This window comes from Dendrobium catenatum, unplaced genomic scaffold, assembly GCF_001605985.2.
Source record: "Dendrobium catenatum unplaced genomic scaffold, ASM160598v2 original_scaffold_268208, whole genome shotgun sequence".
Classification (NCBI taxonomy): domain Eukaryota; kingdom Viridiplantae; phylum Streptophyta; class Magnoliopsida; order Asparagales; family Orchidaceae; genus Dendrobium; species Dendrobium catenatum.
In genome coordinates, this window is record NW_021586606.1 from 411,027 (window position 1) to 420,910 (window position 9,884).

At 31.7% G+C, this 9,884-nt stretch overlaps 1 long non-coding RNA gene across 2 annotated transcripts; it reads right to left on the minus strand.

The window, feature by feature from the left end:
- Nucleotides 1-1,547: 1,547 nt before the first annotated feature.
- On the minus strand, nucleotides 1,548-4,054 carry LOC110098553. 2 transcript variants are annotated; one of them, XR_003699929.1, is made up of 3 exons: nucleotides 3,574-4,054; nucleotides 2,115-2,831; nucleotides 1,548-1,758 (listed from the first exon to the last, which is right to left on the minus strand). It is a non-coding gene; the product is annotated as an uncharacterized LOC110098553 (long non-coding RNA). The 2 variants fall into 2 exon arrangements; XR_003699928.1 differs by having other exon boundaries at nucleotides 1,548-2,831.
- Nucleotides 4,055-9,884: the final 5,830 nt, after the last annotated feature.

Here is a 9,884-nt window from a genome sequence, read left to right on the forward strand (position 1 = left end):
TTAAAAAATATTTTAAAAAAACATCTCAAATGAAACATATTCTTTCGGGACAACTTTCTTACTGCTTTTTAAAACAATTTTTTAGTACAAAAATTTTTAGGGCAAGAAAGCCTTCCCAAATGAAGTCTAAGGTTTTGTTTGAGACAGCTTTTGTACTGCTTCATAAAATGACTTTTTAATATAAAATTTTCTAATTCAATAAATTTTTATACTAGAAAACTGTTTTAGAAAGCAACAAAAAAACTGTCCCAACCAAACCTAAGTCTGGATCAACCACGTCCACTTACACCCCTACTTCACATTTAGCCAAGCTTATTCATAATATAAGCATATACTAAATAAATGAAATGTAGAATTGGAGGGCTGTGGTCACCCAAAGTCGTGAGCATTGGCGTCAGCATCCACGTACTGACCGACCAAAACTAAAGTTTCTTGACCATAGCACTGGCTTTTATAAAGGAAACTTAAAAGCACGAACGCATGCCATGGTAGCTCATGGCGAAGGAAATTGCTTCGAGATGTACCGGCACTTTATGAGAAATTCCGACGAAAATTAGCTTGGGCTTTTTGATGCCTTATGTTTTGCACTACTTCTAAGCCTCTCAGATGCAAAAGAATTGAAATGAATCTACGACCGGGCATATTTTTAAAATAGTTACCGTTAAATAATAAATTATTTAATTTATCATAGCTATCTATTGAACAGGCAATTAGCTTTAGAAGCGTTCAAAAATGCAGTCAAAAGCTGGCATAATAGCTCTCACAGGGTTTTGGCTTTGCAGAGTTAGTCGGGTGACTTGCTACAGTAAATTGCGATATTAAATCCCCGGCTGATATGATTCGTTCCATTCATTCATGAGCTCGTAAATCACGCATTTCGAATGATTTCTTGATTTTATAAATTAGTCTATGTACTTTAATAATTTATTTATAAAAAAATTCTTAATTAGCATGTATTATTTTGCTCAAATCATTTAAATCTTGTATCTGTTATAGTATAAAACTTGTTGTTTAGGGGATTTCATATTAAGCTTATAGGATTTATTTTTTTGTTTTTTCATGTTAATTATGTTCAGTGAGGAAACAAGAATATAGTATATTAGTGTTTAGGGTTAGATTATATTTTTTTTAGGATAAATCTTGCCACTTTTAGTTAGTGAGATCGTATACTAATAAATTAGGCTTCTGCATCACATTTTCTAACCTACAGCAGCGGTTTAAACCGCTACAAAATTATTCGCAGCGGTTTATAAACCGCTGCACATCCGCCGCATCTGCTTTCGCTGGTAAGGCTTTAGCAGCGGTTTTGTAAGCGCTGCTGTAGAAAGGCTATACCAGCGGTTGGGAAGCGCTGCTGTAGAGATGCTATAGCAGCGGTTTGGAAGCGTAGCTATAGAGATGCTACAGCAGCTGTTTGGAAGCGCTGCTGCAGGAAAGCTATAACATCATTGTTAGCAGGTGTTAAAACCGCTGCTAAAGGGTATGAGCAATTAAAAAAAATTAAATGCAAAAGAAATCATTTTTTATGATTAAATAATACATAAACAATATCAAAATTGATTCTTCAACATATATAGAATTAAATGAATACAACTAGTTCTCAGTGGCTAATACAAAGACTTAAAATATACAGCAGTGAATACACAAAAAATATATATATATTCACTAGCAACCACAACAGCTCATGTGATCCAACTCTCTTCGTCAGTCCCTCGTCTAGCAATCACTTGTTCAATCCTAAACCCTTGCTTGATTAACCTGAAAAAGAAAAGAAATATAAGCTTATATTAACTACTAAGTATATTATAATTTTATAAATAGAGAACTGTACAACATGCACTTATGTATCCATGTGATTAGAAGAAGAGAATGGAAAAAGAGGCAACCTGCAGAAAAAAGTAACCATTGCCAACAATACCGAAAGTGATGGGATGCCAAACAATACCGGAAAGAAAGGTCAGCACATAAGAATCATGCATTACAGAAATGAAGGGAAAGATAAGGAAAGAAAACATGGGATATTACCAAATGCGCAGATTTATTATAAGTCATTTTTAAAACTATCATCGTAAGTCATATAAGAGAGTTAATTAGAGGAGTTATGCTGCATAAACCTGAGATAAACGAGGGTCTAAAGACGGGAGAAAGCTAGCTGCTGGATTTATGACTCCAACTGGTACAGTAGCAACTGGTGGAGTTATAATTGCGTTGTTTATATTAGCAGTAACAGGAGTATTGATCACTGCAGAAGATTGCAAACCAAACAAGAATCATAAGTGTAGGAAAAAAACAGAGCACTTACATCATCAACAACCAAAACTCTTCTTCTTCTTAAAAATCTCCCTTTTCCTTGAAGGTTGGAGACAACTTTGATTGCAGTATCCAAAACAGATTTGACATTCTAACAAAACCAACATTATGACAAGAAATCATACACCTCAAACAATACCTCGGAATTTGCATGTTAAGGAAAGTAAGCAGTTGAGCCAATCTGATGGCCCACAAGCAGATTATGTAAATCATAAAACGTGGGAGTTTGAATACCTCATTTCTCCAACACTTCCATCATCATATTTAGCTAATTACAATGAACTATCACTCTGAACCGAACATAAAATCAAAATTACTATCTAGATAAAAATATCTAAATTGTCATACATCAAAATATTATATTACTATCTAGAGCCGAACATAAAATCAAAATTCTTATAATATTTCAAAACAAAACATCGTGTCCCTTTTAAGCATCAATGATCACCTAATTTCTCTTTTGCACTTCATAGCCACCATCTTGACTTGGATATCCAACTCTTATTCATTTTAAAATTCAACTGCAATGTTTAACCATTGAAAACAATCAAGAAACCATTGACAATAAATACAAGTCATCATACCAAGTTAAATTTTAACAACTAAATGCTATTAATAGCTATCTTGAATTTACAATACTCAACAGGTGCATTTGATTTTTGCTTAACCAAATAACAAAAACCAAAAAATACCAAATTATTGGATACTTAAAAATTGCAATTGAGGGAAGTTTATGAGGGGACATAATTGAGGGATTTTAGGGCCTGTGGTTTTTTCTTGTTTTAGAAAACTCTGAGATGATATTGAGATTCCTAGTTGGTTAATTAACTTGAATAATGCTTTACGTAATTGCATGCTTGATTATTGGTTAGAGAGCACCTTTAATTCCTTCCACGTAAACTTGATAAATATTTAGCTTGGAAATATAACTAATTCTTATGATTTTAATAACAATACCTTAGATAAATAAGAGAAAATTTTTTATGTCATATATTCCGATACAAAATAGATAATTATATATGATTAGCATCAAAAATTTTGAATTTGTATTAGAAATATCCTCTCATTCAAGTTTTTAAACTAAACTAATCATGCAATAACTTACCCCTCTCCTTAACGTTTGGAATTAGGTAAGACCAAATTCAAATCACCAAGTAAAAATAAATCAAGAAGAAGAACTAAAAATGCAGGTTATTACAGGATAAAAAAAATAACAAGAAGAATAGCAAACAAAATAAAATAACAAACTAATATAAATCTTACCCAATGTTTGCTTAATTTTAGGTATGATTCAAGAAGTAAAAGGTGAAGAAGAGAGCGGCGAACGACAGAACGGCGAAGTTCTGTTAGAAGGGAAGCAGATGCGTCGGCGTTGGTGTCGGTGTCGGCGTCGGCTTCATTGTCAACGTCCGATATGGGCTCTCGGAGGAGATCGCGAGAGGTCTAGACGACGTACAGAATGAGCTAGGGATTCAACGTCGGCTTTGGCTTGGGCGTCAGCGTCGCCGTCGTCCACGGTTGGGGAGGAGGCGGCTAGGAAGGAGGCAGATCGTGCTCGGAGGAAATCGCTAGAGAGATGTCGCACTTGGAGGAGATCGCTACAGAAATGTCGCACTTGGAGAGCGAGAGGTCGGGACGAGGCATTGAGGGGCTAGGGCTTATTTCGCAATCGCGTTCCGATTTTTGGCGCCTTATTTTTCATTTGGCGCGAATTAATAACATAAAAGAGCCGTTTTACTATAGCAGCAGTATTTTAATTTGCTGCTACATAAATGCTGCGGAAATCATTTATTTTTAATAGTATGAACTAAAATTAATTTAAATTATATTTATTAGGGCAAATGTTGCCTGTGTTTGTTTGTGCACTCCTGCAGGTTATTTATGAAGCTAATTTTCATGCTAATAGAAAACATATTATTTTTAATTTTTTTTTTACAGAAAACTAAAATTGAAATAGTAATTAATTGTAAAATTTTAACCAAAAATAATAATATTTAATAGAAAGCATTAACGGAAATAATTTGTAACAGAAAATAATAATATTGCCCATTTGTAGGCTTACTTACAAACATATTTATCTTATTAAAAAATAATACTATGTTAAAACATTTACATATTTTATTATGTATTTATTTAATAAACTGAATGTTATAATTATTTCTTTTCAACAATATATTTTCATTTATGTTTCTCACAATTGCAAATTAAATGTAATGAGTAAGATACTTAACAGCTTCTAACCTCATTAAATCTAATGAGCTTCATAATTATCGCCATCACTCAAAAGGAATAAATGATTTAAAAGTTCTAATAATGAGGCAAAAATTTTGGTCATCACTCAAATGAATATAATTGGAGCATTGGCGAAGCCAAATGACATTAACAAATATCCGTATAACTTTAATAGAAGATCTTTTTTAATTCATATCTATCTCACAAATAATGCCATATGAGTTATTATTATTATTATTATTTTGAGAGAATTAAGGGACAGCGCCCAGACTTGCACACACAATACATACGTATGACTCAAACCGAAGATTGCTTAGTTAGTAGTCAAAAAACCCAACCGACAAACCAAGGAGAGCGGCATAGATGAATTAGTTTAAATTCTCTATATTGAAATCTATTACAAAAATATATAATCACCTATCTTAAATTAAATTAGGTAAAATTATCAATAAGATTGATTTAAATTAGATTAATCAAATCTTCATAAAAGGCTATAATTAAGTAGCTAACTAAGAACCAATCATTGTTGGTAAATTAGAAGGCTTTAGTTAAGGCTTTTTCAACCCTTACAACTGCAATGTTGAGCTACCCTAATGATTTAGAACTTATTCGCTGAGAGGTATAAAAGTTTGATTCTATCATTTTGACACATAATTGGGCCCCAAATCATGAATAATTTAAGTTTTAATTGCCTTTTTTTAATGTTCATCATGACAAGTTTAGGATTTCATAAGGAGTGGATGATCAACATCCTTTATACTCTTGTATGATAGTCAATTAATTATGGATGCTAAATTTGTACCAACATATATTAGGAGTAGAAATCGTCATTTGCAAGTACCAAGAAACACTAACATAGAGCAACTTATGTTTAGGGGGCTCAAAGTATTTAAGTACTATGCGTCCATGAATATATTGAACATTGTTTATCGTCCTATGATCGAGAATGATTTCATTGCATCCCAAAAGTTGAAGATGATGATGTCTATGAAGTTGTGTTATCTTAAGTTGCCAGATAATTTCTTATTATGTATGTGGAAGTTGAAGAGAATGGCGTTGGAATGAGTATTGTTGAAAATCTGGCCTCCCAAATCCAAGAATCATTTAGCTTAGATGATGGGTTAGAGACGCATGATGGTGATTCTAGCCAATTTCTAGTGGATGAGCCATATGTTTGATAAGTTGCCCATTAAGTAGATTATTAACCAACTTAGCCCTCTTAGTTCATGTATTGATCTTTAACTAAACATACGTGAGTCGGATGCAGTGTTTGCAAAATCAATGTGATTGAATGCTTTAGCTAGGTCAGTTGACATAATCATCTCGTGCAAACATGTTGGGGGCTATTAAGTGTAGAGCCTCCATGCTTGCTGTCGATAAAGGTTATGAAAATATGAGCATGGGATCAAGCGAGCAAGCTAGTGAGAGTGATCATGACTTATTGTTTGATTTAAATTAAGTACATGTAGACGATTATGATGATATTCATAATGTTAGTCAAATTATTGTTGTAGGACTATTGATATTGAATAATATAATGACTGCTAATATAGACTAGGTAGAAATATGTCAAACAATCTATTAGTGGGATAAGAAAATTTCATTTGATATTTGTTGTGGTGTCAACCTAACAGATCAAGAATTTTCAATTCTAGCTGAATTGATTGAAGTGATGTGCTTCACTTGAAAATCAAACTTGTTGTTTGCTTTACAAGGTTGGACCATTCAAAATAATGTTTAGTTCGTTGTTGTACGGAACAAGCATAAATTCACACTGTTTGTGTACAGCATGAAAGCTTGGCCAAACCTTATTTATTGTGTTTGCATAAAGGTTTAATCAAGCATTTAGGATCCCACATGTCTCTTCCCACACCAAATATATTATAAGGTGGCTTTTGCTTTGATAATCTTGATGGCCTTTTTCTTACTACTTTCACCTATTTTCTTATAGCTTTACCAAGATTGTTTTGCCAATTTAGCAATGATCATATGAGCGACCAAGTTAGGCACTATGTCATATTCTTAGATGTTACTAAAAAAGACTTCAGTATCGGTTGAAGACTTCTTTCCTCTTTCTTTTGAATCCATGCCATTTGTTTGATAAATAATAAATCTCAAACATACAAAAAAATTTAAAATAAAACAAATCGATAAACATATTTTAATCAATAAATAATGAAATCACTAAAACAACTTTAGTTACAAGTAAATTCTTCCACTAATCATTGCTCTTATATCACATTTGTCACGCCCCGATATCTAAATTAGAAGAATTTCATTTATTTTCTTATGTTTAATTAACACCAATATTTATTTACAACTAGATCATCATAAATCATTTAATTGACAACTAGAGCTGACTAATTTTATTTAAAATAATATAAACAATAAAACGTAAATTTTCATTACTATAAAATTAGTAATTATTTGCATTATATTATAAGGTCCAAAATGTAAAATTTATACAATAGTCATTTACGAGCTACAAAAAATATAGAAAGTCTTCAGATGACCCCTCACCACTTCCTTACCCACTCAAAGAATTTAGGACTCAGAGCCAGAGATACATATAAGCTTGTAATGTCATGCTTAACTCATCATCACTCAAAAGTACATTAATGAAGTGCTACAATAATTTGTCCTTCTCGATCTATTAGGCTTTCTTTAGGAGCACAAATCTAAGGGATTGAGATGTTGTCCTCTAACAAAGATCACAACAATATCATTTCTATATATGGTGTGATATATACCATTAATACAATCAAGCTTTATTTGCCTTTAAACATGTTGGTGACTTGTTAAGAAAGATGCTAAATATGGGCTATCATATACGTACCACCCAATTAAAAGATTACTATTTTTTAACATAGTAATAATTAAAATCGCTCTCACATCTAAAAAAAATTGTTCTTGTTTCTGAAGAACTTGCTGAAGCTTTGATGACCTACAAGAATAAGAAAATCAGAAGCAGAAAGCATAAAAATAGAAGAAGATACGTTTCTTTTGTTAGAACAGAATAGTGGAGCAGAAATTCTAATTCTTTTCTCTATATATTTTCATTTTCCTTTTACATTGCATATATGAAGCTAGGGATGATAAGAATGGCCAGATCAAATTTTGTTATGCTTCAATGGTGAGGATTGAAGCTGTACAAGCAATAGACTGCTGCTAACAGAGAAGTGGCTAAAGATAATCAAAGTTGGGCAGTTGTGACAATATAAGTTATACTACCTATCACTTTGACTAATCAGTTTCATCATGAATTTTGTAGCTACTATGTCTTACTGTATGATTGATTTTGAATGTAGTTTTTTTTTAATTAAAAATGCATTAACAATAATAGCTAAAACCATTGTTAAAGGAACCATTAGTAATGACTTCTAAATCATTAATATAGAGATTGAATTTAGTAGCCAATGGTTGGATTTTGATAAAATAAAAACATGAAATGCTTAAATAACCAATAGTTTCTGATGTAGGGAGATCGACATAAAGGAGATCAAAAGAGCAAAATAGCTCAAAGAATCAAACAGTGAAAATACTGTATTTTTAAAAAATATTTCATATGTATCATCCTAATTCCTAATTACATTAATAACTTATAAATATAAATACTATAGAAGATTCTAAAAAGTTCTAGAAAGAAGGAACCAAAGCTAAAAAAGAATATATTATTTCTATGGCATCATAATCCTAAGATGCACCACATCACTTTCGTTTTGATTTCCTTCAATTTTTTTTTTTTAAAGAAAATGTATAATGGAAGGTCACTATTGTGAGAGCTATCAATTGCAATTATCAGACAAAATATTAATAGATATGTGACTTAATTGGTATCTCTCACATAATTTGCGCTAATAAGAACTCAAATCACGATACATTTGTAAATTTAAGGCTACCTTTATAAATTTTCATTTTTTTATCATTAATTTACTAGTCATAATTAATCATCGATGACTAAGGATTCATTAGGGACAAATTTTATATTGCTTCGTTTTTCCAGATTATAACTATAATTTTTATTTAATCTTACTTTTTCGTTGTTTTAAAAAAAATAGTACAAAAAAAATATTTTCTACAATATCTTTAAAAAATTACTTTCTTTATAACAATTTTATAAAATATTAAAAAAATCGTCCCAACTGAATTATTTTTTCATTGATTCCAAAAATTTTATACTAAAAAATTATCTTAAAAATAATTAAAAAATTACTCCAAATGAAGCCCAGCTTTCACATATGACAAGAAAGAAAACAATCTCATTTAGCCTCTTCTACCTGGCAAATTATTGCATCAAGTCACCTGACAGAGAGATGCGTTCGGTCTCTCTCTGTCTACAGTAACCTGAGTGCTACAGTAAAGCGCAGATTACTGTAGACAGAGAGAGACCGAACGCATCTCTGCGTTCGGTCACCTGACGCAATAATTTGCCCTTCCAAAGAGAAGTCGGGACTTCTGTACCTGAAATAGGCAAAATCAGGATTGTACTCTTGAGATGCAATTGGATTACTCGTAAATGGTGACTTTAGGGGTTGTTTGGTAGAAAAATTATTAGGTGCGGATTGTACATCTTTTTTATAAGTACTGGATATTTAGAGGTATTCATCGGTATTCAGAGGTATCAAATGCGGGTACCGCTAGGTACTCAATATTTGTGCAGACGGTTCTTCCCGTCCACACTCCGTACCTAATAATCTCTCTGTTTGGTATTAGATTGAATTTAATTTTAGTGAAATTTAGAAAATCATGTAAATTTGGATTTTGTAAATTTTGAGGCTATTAAATTCAGAAATTTTTTTGGTATAATGAATATTAAATTTTATGAAATCCTGATAAACTATTTGACAACATATTTTGAGATTTATAAAAGTTAGAGATTTCAATTTGGACACATGTCGAATATGTCTACTATAAAAGCTATATACTTATTGAGAGATTTTATAGAGAAGTATAGAAAGAATAATGAGGATCTATATATGATATTTATTAATTTACATAAAGCATATGATAAAATTCTAAGGGAAGTACTATGGACAGTTCTAGAAAAGAAATAGATTAACAATGCTTATATTCAAGTCATTAATGATGAGTTGTTACTTGTGTTCAAATTCATGGTGGTTTGGCCAAGTATTTTTCTATTTCAGTTGGATTATATCAAGGATCGGCTTTAAGGCCATATCTTTTTGCATTAGTCATGGATGTTTCACTAGACATTTGCAAAAGGTTGTACCTTGGTGTATGTTTTTTTATGATAATATTCTTTTTGTTGAAAAGATTAGAGAGTGAGTCGAAGGTAAACTTGAATTATGAAGGTCAATCTTAGAGTCTAAGGGGGGGGGGGG